At 47.3% G+C, this 15,232-nt stretch overlaps 1 protein-coding gene across 7 annotated transcripts in view; it reads right to left on the reverse strand.

Annotated features, from left to right (window-relative positions):
* Positions 1 to 15,232, reverse strand: part of LOC134350026 (protein EFR3 homolog B-like) — a 299,220-nt gene that overhangs the window by 182,030 nt on the left and 101,958 nt on the right. The gene's annotated exons all lie outside the window — the stretch shown is intronic.

The following is a 15,232-nucleotide window of genomic DNA, read 5'->3' on the forward strand; positions in this document are numbered from 1 at the left end:
GCAAAAAACAATCGTGAAGCAACATGTTTTTTGCCTTGTTCCTGTCTTCTGAAAAAACATCAAAATCCATCCTAGATTTCCTCAAATCCTTGCATCAATTACATAGAAACATAGAAACATAGAAAATAGGTGCAGGAGTAGGCCATTCGGCCCTTCGAGCCTGCACCGCCATTTATTATGATCATGGCTGATCATCCAACTCAGAACCCAGCCTTCCCTCCATACCCCGTGACCCCTGTAGCCACAAGGGCCATATCTAACTTCCTTTTAAACATAGCTAATGAACTGGCCTCAACAGTTTGCTGTGGCAGAGAATTCCACAGATTCACCACTCTCTGTGTGAAGAAGTTTTTCCTAACGTCGGTCCTAAAAGGCTTCCCCTCTATCCTTAAACTGTGACCCCTCGTTCTAGACCTCCCCAACATCGGGAACAATCTTCCCGCATCTAGCCTGTCCAATCCCTTTAGGATCTTATACGTTTCAATCAGATCCCCCCTCAATCTTCTAAATTCCAACGAGTACAAGCCCAGTTCATCCAGTCTTTCTTCATATGAAAGACCTGCCATCCCAGGAATCAATCTGGTGAACCTTCTTTGTACTCCCTCTATGGCAAGGATGTCTTTCCTCAGATTAGGGGACCAAAACTGCACACAATACTCCAGGTGTGGTCTCACCAAGGCCTTGTACAACTGCAGTAGTACCTCCCTGCTCCTGTACTCGAATCCTCTCGCTATAAATGCCAGCATACCGTTCGCCTTTTTCACCGCCTGCTGTACCTGCATGCCCACTTTCAATGACTGGTGTATAATGACACCCAGGTCTCGTTGCACCTCCCCTTTTCCTAATCGGCCACCATTCAGATAATAATCTGTTTTCCTATTTTTGCCACCAAAGTGGATAACTTCACATTTATCCACATTAAATTGCATCTGCCATGAGTTTGCCCACTCACCCAACCTATCCAAGTCACCCTGCATCCTCTTAGCATCCTCCTCACTGCTAACACTGCCACCCAGCTTCGTGTCATCCGCAAACTTGGAGATGCTGCATTTAATTCCCTCATCCAAGTCATTAATATATATTGTAAACAACTGGGGTCCCAGCACTGAGCCTTGAGGTACCCCACTAGTCACCGCCTGCCATTCTGAAATTACATGAAACAATCCCAGATTTAATCAATAATTTTGGACACATAACATACAACACAGGAATAGTGTTGTGCTGATCTAATTATACAGCTAGTCAAAAGGACAACCTAACTAATTCCCTCTGGTTACACAATGTCCATATCATCCATTTCCCTCACATTCATGTACCTATCTAAATGTCTCTTAAAAGTTTCTAATGTATAATGTATACCGTTTAGGCCTCCCATTCTGCATACCTCAATTTAATCTTCTCCACGTGCCTGCAACCCACCGTCTTCTCTCTTCCAAAGAAACCAACACTAGTCTAGATAGTGTGTCCTCCTGACCAGTAATGTTCCTCCATTAATCTGATCTGCACCCTGTCTAGTGCCACCATCTTCACACCATCAGTGGAGACGGGTGGTTGTGGTTCTAAGGGAGTGTAAGCAAGCTGCTCCAGCAAACTCTTGGTTTTGGACATTCCACCAACTAGACATTCTATGTAGTCCACTGCGAGGTCCTTGCAAACTCTGGAAATGGCTGAGACTGATGGAGCATTCTCACTCAGAAAGTTCTGCAGCCACTCACTGACATCATTGGTCTGCAGACTGGGAAGGCTACATTATCGAGGAGGCTATGTAGCATCTATGCCAGGACCACAAGAATTACAAACAGTTACTCTCCCTAAGCAGTAAGGCTAATCAACGCCTCCACCCACTAACTCACCCCTCCACACCACAACCACCATGACTAACTCACCGCTCCACACCACAACCACCATGACTAACTCACCCTTCCACACCCCAACCACCATGACTAACTCACGCTTCCACACCCCAACCACCATGACTAACTCACCCTTCCACACCCCAACCACCATGACTAACTCACTTCTCCACACCCCAACCACCATGACTAACTCACCCTTCCACACCCCAACAACTATGATTAACTCACCCTTCCACACCCCAACCACCATGACTAACTCACTTCTCCACACCCCAACCACCATGACTAACTCACCCTTCCACACCCCAACCACCATGACTAACTCACCCTTCCACACCCCAACCACCATGACTAACTCACCTCTCCACACCACAACCACCATGACTAACTCACCTCTCCACACCACAACCACCATGACTAACTCACCTCTCCACACCACAACCATCATGAGTAACTCACTTCTCCACACCCCAACCACCATGACTAACTCACTCTTCCACACCCCAACCACCATGACTAACTCACTCTTCCACACCCCAACCACCACGACTAACTCACCCCTCCACATCCCAACCACCATGACTAACTCACCGCTCCACACCCCAACCACCATGACTAACTCACCTCTTCACACCCCAACCACCATGACTATCTCACCCTTCCACACCCCAACCACCATGACTAACTCACGCTTCCACACCCCAACCACCATGACTAACTCACCCTTCCACACCCCAACCACCATGACTAACTCACCCCTCCACACCCCAACCACCATGACTAACTCACCCTTCCACACCCCAACCACCATGACTAACTCACCCTTCCACACCCCAACCACCACGACTAACTCACCCTTCCACACCCCAACCACCATGACTAACTCACCATTTCACACCCCAACAACCATGACTAACTCACCCTTCCACACCCCAACCACCATGACTAACTCACCCTTCCACACCCCAACCACCATGACTAACTCACCCCTCCACATACCAATTACCATGACTAACTCACCTCTCCACACCCCAACCACCATGACTAACTCACCCCTCCACACCCCAACCACCATGACTAACTCACCTCTCCACACCACAACCACCATGACTAACTCACCCTTCCACACCCCAACCACCATGACTAACTCACCCCTCCACATACCAATTACCATGACTAACTCACCTCTCCACACCCCAACCACCATGACTAACTCACCCTTCCACACCCCAACCACCATGACTAACTCACCTCTCCACACCACAACCACCATGACTAACTCACCCTTCCACACCTCAACCACCATGACTAACACCGCTCCACACCCCAACCACCATGACTAACTCACCGCTCCACACCCCAACCACCATGACTAAGTCACCCTTCCACACCCCAACCACCATGACTAAGTCACGCTTCCACACCCCAACCACCATGACTAACTCACCCTTCCACACCCCAACCACCAGGACTAACTCACCCTTCCACACCCCAACCACCATGACTAACTCACCATTTCACACCCCAACCACCATGACTAACTCACCCTTCCACACCCCAACCACCATGACTAACTCACCACTCCACACCCCAACCACCATGACTAACTCACCCTTCCACACCCCAACCACCATGACTAACTCACCCCTCCACATACCAATTACCATGACTAACTCACCTCTCCACACCCCAACCACCATGACTAACTCACCCTTCCACACCCCAACCACCATGACTAACTCACCACTCCACACCACAACCACCATGACTAACTCACCCTTCCACACCCCAACCACCATGACTAACACCGCTCCACACCCCAACCACCATGACTAACTCACCGCTCCACACCCCAACCACCATGACTAAGTCACCCTTCCACACCCCAACCACCATGACTAAGTCACGCTTCCACACCCCAACCACCATGACTAACTCACCCTTCCACACCCCAACCACCATGACTAACTCACCCTTCCACACCCCAACCACCACGACTAACTCACCCTTCCACACCCCAACCACCATGACTAACTCACCATTTCACACCCCAACAACCATGACTAACTCACCCTTCCACACCCCAACCACCATGACTAACTCACCCTTCCACACCCCAACCACCATGACTAACTCACCCCTCCACATACCAATTACCATGACTAACTCACCTCTCCACACCCCAACCACCATGACTAACTCACCCCTCCACACCCCAACCACCATGACTAACTCACCTCTCCACACCACAACCACCATGACTAACTCACCCTTCCACACCCCAACCACCATGACTAACTCACCCCTCCACATACCAATTACCATGACTAACTCACCTCTCCACACCCCAACCACCATGACTAACTCACCCTTCCACACCCCAACCACCATGACTAACTCACCTCTCCACACCACAACCACCATGACTAACTCACCCTTCCACACCTCAACCACCATGACTAACACCGCTCCACACCCCAACCACCATGACTAACTCACCGCTCCACACCCCAACCACCATGACTAAGTCACCCTTCCACACCCCAACCACCATGACTAAGTCACGCTTCCACACCCCAACCACCATGACTAACTCACCCTTCCACACCCCAACCACCACGACTAACTCACCCTTCCACACCCCAACCACCATGACTAACTCACCATTTCACACCCCAACCACCATGACTAACTCACCCTTCCACACCCCAACCACCATGACTAACTCACCTCTCCACACCACAACCACCATGACTAACTCACCCTTCCACACCCCAACCACCATGACTAACTCACCCCTCCACATACCAATTACCATGACTAACTCACCTCTCCACACCCCAACCACCATGACTAACTCACCCTTCCACACCCCAACCACCATGACTAACTCACCTCTCCACACCACAACCACCATGACTAACTCACCCTTCCACACCCCAACCACCATGACTAACACCGCTCCACACCCCAACCACCATGACTAACTCACCGCTCCACACCCCAACCACCATGACTAAGTCACCCTTCCACACCCCAACCACCATGACTAAGTCACGCTTCCACACCCCAACCACCATGACTAACTCACCCTTCCACACCCCAACCACCACGACTAACTCACCCTTCCACACCCCAACCACCATGACTAACTCACCATTTCACACCCCAACCACCATGACTAACTCACGCTTCCACACCCCAACCACCATGACTAACTCACCCTTCCACACCCCAACCACCATGACTAACTCACCCTTCCACACTCCAACCACCATGACTAACTCACCCCTCCACATACCAATTACCATGACTAACTCACCTCTCCACACCCCAACCACCATGACTAACTCACCCTTCCACACCCCAACCACCATGACTAACTCACCCTTCCACACTCCAACCACCATGACTAACTCACCCCTCCACATACCAATTACCATGACTAACTCACCTCTCCACACCCCAACCACCATGACTAACTCACCCTTCCACACCCCAACCACCATGACTAACTCACCTCTCCACACCACAACCACCATGACTAACTCACCCTTCCACACCCCAACCACCATGACTAACTCACCGCTCCACACCCCAACCACCATGACTAAGTCACCCTTCCACACCCCAACCACCATGACTAAGTCACCCTTCCACACCCCAAACACCATGACTAACTCACTCCTCCACACCCCAACCAGCATGACTAACTCACCCTTCCACACCCCAATCACCATGACTAACTCACCCTTCCACACCCCAACAACCATGACTAACTCACCCCTCCACACCCCAACAACCATGACTAACTCACCCTTCCACACCCCAACCACCATGACTAACTCACCATTTCACACCCCAACAACCATGACTAACTCACCATTTCACACCACAACCACCATGACTAACTCACCCCTCCACACCCCAACCACCATGACTAACTCACCTCTCCACACCCCAACCACCATGACTAACTCACGCTTCCACACCCCAACCACCATGACTAACTCACCCCTCCACACCCCAACCACCATGACTAACTCACCTCTCCACACCACAACCACCATGACTAACTCACCCTTCCACACCCCAACCACCATGACTAACTCACCCTTCAACACCCCAACCACCATGACTAACTCACCTCTCCACACCCCAACCACCATGACTAACTCACCCTTCCACACCCCAACCACCATGACTAACTCACCATTTCACACCCCAACAACCATGACTAACTCACCCTTCCACACCCCAACCACTATGACTAACTCACCCTTCCACACTCCAACCACCATGACTAACTCACCCCTCCACACCCCAACCACCATGACTAACTCACCCTTCCACACCCCAACCACCATGACTAACTCACCTCTCCACACCACAACCACCATGACTAACTCACCCTTCCACACCCCAACCACCATGACTAACTCACCGCTCCACACCCCAACCACCATGACTAACTCACCGCTCCACACCCCAACCACCATGACTAACTCACCCTTCCACACCCCAACCACCATGACTAAGTCACCCTTCCACACCCCAAACACCATGACTAACTCACTCCTCCACACCCCAACCACCATGACTAACTCACCCTTCCACACCCCAACCACCATGACTAACTCACTCCTCCACACCCCAAACACCATGACTAACTCACTCCTCCACACCCCAACCACCATGACTAACTCACCCTTCCACACCCCAACCACCATGACTAACTCACCCTTCCACACCCCAACCACCATGACTAACTCACCGCTCCACACCCCAACCACCATGACTAACTCACCGCTCCACACCCCAACCACCATGACTAACTCACCCTTCCACACCCCAACCACCATGACTAAGTCACCCTTCCACACCCCAAACACCATGACTAACTCACTCCTCCACACCCCAACCACCATGACTAACTCACCCTTCCACACCCCAACCACCATGACTAACTCACTCCTCCACACCCCAAACACCATGACTAACTCACTCCTCCACACCCCAACCACCATGACTAACTCACCCTTCCACACCCCAACCACCATGACTAACTCACCCTTCCACACTCCAACCACCATGACTAACTCACCGCTCCACACCCCAACCACCATGACTAACTCACTCCTCCACACCCCAACCACCATGACTAACTCACCCTTCCACACCCCAAACACCATGACTAACTCACCCCTCCACATACCAATTACCATGACTAACTCACCCCTCCACACCCCAACCACCATGACTAACTCACCCCTCCACACCCCAACAACCATGACTAACTCACCCTTCCACACCCCAACCACCATGACTAACTCACCCTTCCACACCCCAACCACCATGACTAACTCACCATTTCACACCCCAACAACCATGACTAACTCACCCTTCCACACCCCAACCACCATGACTAACTCACCCCTCCACATACCAATTACCATGACTAACTCACCCCTCCACACCCCAACCACCATGACTAACTCACTTCTTCACACCCCAACAACCATGACTAACTCACCCTTCCACACCACAACCACCATGACTAACTCACCCTTCCACACCCCAACCACCATGACTAACTCACCCCTCCACACCCCAACCACCATGACTAACTCACCCTTCCACACCCCAACCACCATGACTAACTCACCATTTCACACCCCAACAACCATGACTAACTCACCCTTCCACACCCCAACCACCATGACTAACTCACCCTTCCACACCCCAACCACCATGACTAACTCACCCTTCCACACCCCAACAACCATGACTAACTCACCCTTCCACACCCCAACCACCATGACTAACTCACCCTTCCACACCCCAACAACCATGACTAACTCACCCTTCCACACCCCAACCACCATGACTAACTCACCCTTCCACACCCCAACCACCATGACTAACTCACCCTTCCACACCCCAACAACCATGACTAACTCACCCTTCCACACCCCAACCACCATGACTAACTCACCCTTCCACACCCCAACCACCATGACTAACTCACCATTTCACACCCCAACCACCATGACTAACTCACCGCTCCACACCCCAACCACCATGACTAACTCACTCCTCCACACCCCAACCACCATGACTAACTCACCCTTCCACACCCCAACCACCATGACTTTATCATTTCCTGTCAGAGTCAGACCTGTGCCTTGCATGATTTTAGGGACATTTAATCTCTGTATCTATTTAGATTTATTTTGTATTTTTATTTTTGTGTTCTTTATCTTTTTGTGTTGTTTATTATGCTGCATCGAAATTGGAATAACAATTTATTCACGTACTCTGTGACGGGGATAAAAAAAAACCAGCGGAAATAGAAACCACTTTGGACATGAACATTGACATTGGACATTGGACATTGATCCTAGATTTGACTTCGAGAAAAGGTGGGGTTCTTTTGCCTGTTGTTATCATTTGACTTGAGTTAATAAAGATCGTCCTTTTCTGATGCTTGGGTATATGGATTTGGTTGGCGGTGTGAAGTCTGTTTTTTATGGAAGCCTGTATGGCGCATAGCCTCGGGTTTGAGCTCCAAATGGGTTTTTTTTTTACCTTTTTTTTTAGTTATTAGGGGTTTGTCCCTCTTTTAGTTAGTAGGGGTTCTTTTTTACTTTCTTTCTTTTTCCATAAAAAAAACTTTAACACTTTGTTTTTTGATTATTATTGATATACTGTTCAGTCTGGTTGATAGTTTAACTCTTATTCTACATATGGATATGTTGTCTTGATTATTTTGACGTATTTTTCTCTGTTGTTGATTTTCAATAATAATTAATAAAAAGATTTAAAAAAAGAAATTGGGATAACAATTATATTTTCCTCTTTGAGACCTGTGTGCTGATAATGACGTTAAACAACCGTGAATCTTGAATCTTGAATATCTGAGACCGAGGAACTGCCCATCACTCTGCCATCCCCATCATGAGCACCTGCCCCAGCTTCTCAGACCCCTTCAGACAGCAATGCCTCAAGAAGGCTGCATCCAGCTTTAGAGATCCCATCGCCCACAGAGCCCATTTCTCATTGCTACCATAAGGAAGGAGGTACAAGAGCCTGAAGTTACACACTCAGATTCTTCTGCTCCACCATCAGATTTCTGAACAGACGAGGAAACCATGAAGACTATCTCACTGATTTTTCCTCTGCTTTTGCACTACTTATTTAAGTTTATACACACACACATAAATATCCTTACAATAATTTGTAGATTTTAATTATAATTTTATAGATTTATCGATCAATAGAGTGCAATGAACTGCTGCCACAAAACAACAAGTTTCATGCCATACGCTGGTGATGTTAAACCTGATACTGGTTCTGGTTCATTCTGCTATCATCATGGATACAAGGAATTTCATTACACCCTGCTGTGAATGACAATAATCTGACCTGACATGGGCTGAGCTGATGTCTCTTGTCTGGTACATTAGGATGTGCTCAAGGGGCTGCGTGAATGAAGTTTGCTGCTTTTGACGTTTTTGTTGATCCTGAATTCTGATTTACAGACGGGCCATGTCAGCAGAGTAAATGGGCGCCATCATTGACAATCAACGCCATTCTGTCTATTGTGATAGAGAAGGAGGCTTTACACTAATCCTACTTTGGTCTGTAGCCCTGAGTTACAAGACATCATGTACTTATTGAGTTACAGATTCACTGAGAAGGTTTCAGACTCCAGGGTCATTTCAGGCTAACTTCCAAAACACCACGACACTGACTGAAAATATATGTTGGATCTGGCTGTTTAACTGTCCAGTTCTTTACAGTTTAATAATTAATTATCTGCTTGCATTTTAAGTAGCCTTTATACGCATGACAGCTGGCTGGTGGCGTAGTGGCATTAGCGCTGGACTTGGGGGGGGGGGGGGAAGGTCCCGAGTTCGAATCCAGTGGGCTCCTGTGCACACTTTCCATCCGTGCTGAGTTGAGCGTTGAGCTAGCAACTCGACCTCGTAAAAAAGAAATTGCCTGCTACAGAAACATCAACAGCAAAGAGTTGATAACCTATGCTCTCTTGTGAGTTTAAAGGCAATTTCTCATTTTCTCTTTTTTATACGCATAACAGGCTATTATGCCTCAGGTGGCTATACAAAGCATTATTCTGAAAGATTTGTTCTGCTTTAAGTGAAGAATTTTCTCAGTGATTAATTTTTACTACAGTATTGAAGAAGTATTTTCTAATTGTTTTTTTATTATCTCCAGATTTGAGTGCTATTTTTCCTATCTCTGGGTATAAAAGTAGCTGCTCTATGCTTGCTGCCATCGTTACTTTGTCTCTTCTTCAAGTAGCTGACCACCATCCCTGTTTGTTTCAACTTCCTTTTCTTCCATGAGATCATAAGATAGAGGAGCAGAATTAGACCATTTGTCCCATCGAGTCTCTTCTGTCATTGAATAATTACTTTGGTTCTGTCTTCACTAAGGAGGACATAAATAATCTTCCAGAAATAGTAAGGGACAGAGGGTCCAGTGAGATGGAGGAACTGAGTGAAATACATGTTAGTAGGGAAGTGGTGTTAGGTAAATTGAAGGGATTGAAGGCAGATAAATCCCCAGGGCCAGATGGTCTGCATCCCAGAGTGCTTAAGGAAGTAGCCCAAGAAATAGTGGATGCATTAGTGATAATTTTTCAAAACTCGTTAGATTCTGGACTAGTTCCTGAGGATTGGAGGGTGGCTAATGTAACCCCACTTTTTAAAAAAGGAGGGAGAGAGAAACCGGGGAATTATAGGCCGGTTAGCCTAACGTCGGTGGTGGGGAAACTGCTGGAGTCAGTTATCAAGGATGTGATAACAGCACATTTGGAAAGCGGTGAAATGATCGGACAAAGTCAGCATGGATTTGTGAAAGGAAAATCATGTCTGACGAATCTCATAGAATTTTTTGAGGATGTAACTAGTAGAGTGGATAGGGGAGAACCAGTGGATGTGGTATATTTGGATTTTCAAAAGGCTTTTGACAAGGTCCCACACAGGAGATTAGTGTGCAAACTTAAAGCACACGGTATTGGGGGTAAGGTATTGGTGTGGGTGGAGAATTGGTTAGCAGACAGGAAGCAAAGAGTGGGAATAAACGGGACCTTTTCAGAATGGCAGGCGGTGACTAGTGGGGTACCGCAAGGCTCAGTGCTGGGACCCCAGTTGTTTACAATATATATTAATGACTTGGATGAGGGAATTAAATGCAGCATCTCCAAGTTTGCGGATGACACGAAGCTGGGTGGCAGTGTTAGCAGTGAGGAGGTTGCTAAGAGGATGCAGGGTGACTTGGATAGGTTGGGTGAGTGGGCAAACTCATGGCAGATGCAATTTAATGTGGATAAATGTGAAGTTATCCACTTTGGTGGCAAAAATAGGAAAACAGATTATTATCTGAATGGTGGCCGATAAGGAAAAGGGGAGGTGCAACGAGACCTGGGTGTCATTATACACCAGTCATTGAAAGTGGGCATGCAGGTACAGCAGGCGGTGAAAAAGGCGAACGGTATGCTGGCATTTATAGCGAGAGGATTCAAGTACAGGAGCAGGGAGGTACTACTGCAGTTGTACAAGGCCTTGGTGAGACCACACCTGGAGTATTGTGTGCAGTTTTGGTCCCCTAATCTGAGGAAAGACATCTTTGCCATAGAGGGAGTACAAAGAAGGTTCACCAGATTGATTCCTGGGATGGCAGGTCTTTCATATGAAGAAAGACTGGATGAACTGGGCTTGTACTCGTTGGAATTTAGAAGATTGAGGGGGGATCTGATTGAAACGTATAAGATCCTAAAGGGATTGGACAGGCTAGATGTGGGAAGATTGTTCCCGATGTTGGGGAGGTCCAGAACGAGGGGTCACAGTTTGAGGATAGAGGGGAAGCCTTTTAGGACCGAGATTAGGAAAAACTTCTTCACACAGAGAGTGGTGAATCTGTGGAATTCTCTGCCACAGCAAACTGTTGAGGCCGGTTCATTGGCTGTGTTTAAGAGGAAGTTAGATATGGCCCTTGTGGCTACAGGGGTCAGGGGGTATGGAGGGAAGGCTGGGTTCTGAGTTGGATGATCAGCCATGATCATAATAAATGGCGGTGCAGGCTCGAAGGGCCGAATGGCCTACTCCTGCACCTATTTTCTATGTTTCTATCTCATCACAGCTGATCCATTTTGCCTTTCAGCCCCAATCTCCTGACTTCCCTCTCCTGTACCCCTTCATGCCCTGACCAATCAAGAATCCATCAACCTCAGGGTTAAGTAAATGGAAAGACTTGGCATCCACAGCTGCTTGTGGCAACAGATTCCACAGATTCACCACCCTCTGGCTAAAGAAATTCCACCCCATCTCCATTCTAAAAGCAGGCCCTTCTATACTGAGGCTGTGCCCTCTGAACTTAAACACTTCCACCACAGGAAATATCCTGTCCACGTCCACTCTATCAAGTCCTTTCATAATTCCGTAAGTTTCATTTTTCTGAATTCCAAGGAATACTAGGCCAAAAACTATCAAATGTTCTTCGTATGACAAGCCATTCAAATCCGAAATCATTTTTGTGTCACACACAGGTGTAAATCTGCAGATGCTGGAAATCTAAGTAGCACACACAAAATGCTGGACAAACAATGGAAAAATGTACAGTTGACGTTTTGGGCCTAGACCCTTCTGCAGGCCTGTCTCCTTTGAACCCTCTTGCACATCCTTTCCAAGATAAGGAGCACAGAACTGCTTGTAATACTCCAAGTGACTCCTCACCAGTGCTTTATAAAGTCTCAACATTACATCCTTGCTTTTATATTCTCGTCCTCTTGAAATGAATGCTAACATTGCATTTGTCTTCTTCACCACTGACTCAACCAGCAAATTAGCCTTTAGGGAATCCTGTACAAGCCCTCCCAAGTCCTTTTGCATCTCAGTTTGAATATTTTCTCTCCATGTAGAAAATAGTCAACCATTTCACTTCTTCTCCCAAAGTGCATGACCATTCATTTCCCAACATTGTATTCCAAGAGTTCTATCAGCTTTGAGTAAAATGATTGTGAAGCAACAGGTTTTATGCCTCGTTCCTGACTTCTGAAGAAACCTTGGATTTAAACACCAAAATCTATGATATATTTCCTCAAATCCTCACACCTATTACCTGAGACCCACGTCCCCATGTTATCAGTAAATTTATACACAGAACATTGTACAACACAGGAACAGGCCTTCCATTCCACAATGTGTTGCTGATCCAAATAACGCTACACTAAGATAAGGAATGCCTACTGTTCCTTACCTAGACTGTGTTTTAGTAAATTGTATCCCTTGCTGTCCTCCCACCTGCCTCCCCCACCAATCTGCATTGAGACAGAGTCTGAAAAACAAGGCTCCAGATATCAGGACAACCAAGAGGTGTTCACGAGAAGCAGAGGAACAATTACTGGGTTGCTTTGAGCTAGTGGACTGGGCCGTGACACCACCAAATCATTCAGAGTCTTCCCCAATCAGAAGCCCTGGATGAACCATGAGATTGAAATTTGCTGAGAGCCAGATCAGAGGCATTCCAATCTGGAAACCAAGAATGCTACAAGAGGTGCATCTCATTGGCGAGGTGGAGGTTTTGTCCAATCGGGAATCAATGAGGGATGCTTCACAGCTGTGGCAGGGTTTGAATTCGGTAACCCTTAACAATGTTAAATCGAGTGACATAGGGACAGCAGGGCTTTGCTTTCAGATGAGCTCAATGCCTTCTGTGTTTACTTTGACCATCAGAATATGGATGAACATCGTGAACCTCAACATCTTCTGATGATCCTTTGATATCAGTATCTGAAACTGACGTGTGGCTGCCTTCAGACCATGGAAAGTATCCAGACCGGACAGGGTACCGGCCACGTACTAAAGACCTGTGCTGACCAACAGGCTGGTGTGTTCACTGAGATCTTTAACCTCTCCCTCCAGCAATACATGGTACACAACTTGCTTCATGCAGGTGTCTATTATACCGGTGCCCAAGAGATCCTAGCCTACCGGAGCAGCAGGTCTACAGCAGATGCCATCTCATTGGCTCTTCACTTTTTCCTGGAACATCTGAACAGCAAAGTTGTGCACATCAGGATGCTCTTTTCCGATTACAGCTCAGCACTTAAGACCATAAGACACAAGAACAGAATTAGGCCATTCAGCCCATCCAGTCTGTTCTGCCATTCCATCATGGTTGATCCCAGATCCCACTCAACCCCATACACCTGTCTTCTTGCCAGATCCTTTAATGCCCTGACCGATCAGGAAACATTTAATTTCTGCCTTAAATATACCTAGGGACTTGGCCTGCACCGCGGTCTGTGGCAGAGCATTCCACAGATTCAGCACTCTCTGGCTTAAAAAATTCCTCCTTACCTCTGTACTAAAGGGTTGCCCCTCAATTCTGAGGCTATGCCCTCTAGTTCTGGATACCCCCACCATAGGAAACATCCTCTCCACATCCACCCTATCTTGCCCTTTCAACATTCCGTAGGTTTCAATGAGATCCCCATGCATTCTTCTAAATTGCAGTGAGTACAGGCCCAAAATGGCCAAATGCTACTCATATGTTAACCCCTTCATTCCCAGAATCAACCTCATGAACCTGCTCTGGAATTTCTCCAATGACAACACATCCTTTTTGAGATATCCCCTCAAAACTAATCAATAAGCTCCAAGACCTTGGCTTCAATACCTCCTTGTGTAATTATATTCTAGATTTCCTCTCTTGCAGAACCCTGTCAGTTCGGATTGGCAAAAGCATCTCTTCCATGATCAAGCAAGTTGTTCCAGCAAACTCCTGCCTTTGGACTTTCCACCTAGAGATTCTACGTATTCCATCGCCAGTTCCCTGCAAACTCTGGAAATGGCTGAGACTGATGGAGCATTCTCACTCAAAGTTCTGCAGCCACTCACTGACATCTTTGGTCTGCAGACTGGAGAGGCAACATTAGAGAGGAGGATATGTAGCATCCATGTCAGAACCACCAGACTCACAAACAGTTACTTTCCCCAAGCAGTAAGGCTGCATAACACCTCCACCCCTCCACATCCACAACCACCACGACAGAGTCACTCCTGTGCCTAGGGTCATTTTACGGACGTTCACTCCATGTATCTATTTATATTTATTTTTTATTTTTTATTATTGTGTTCTTTATCTTATTGTGTTTTTTTGTGCGACGTCGAAATTGGAGTAACAATTATACTGTTCTCCTTTACACTTGTGCACTAGAAAGAACATTAAACAATCTTGAGTTTTGAATCCTGAATACCTGAGGCAGAGGAATTTCTCATTTTCCTTAATGATGTCCATCACTCAGCCAGCACCATCATGGACATGAGCAACCCCCAACCCCCAGCGCC

This window comes from Mobula hypostoma, chromosome 8 (assembly GCF_963921235.1).
Source record: "Mobula hypostoma chromosome 8, sMobHyp1.1, whole genome shotgun sequence".
NCBI lineage: Eukaryota > Metazoa > Chordata > Chondrichthyes > Myliobatiformes > Myliobatidae > Mobula > Mobula hypostoma.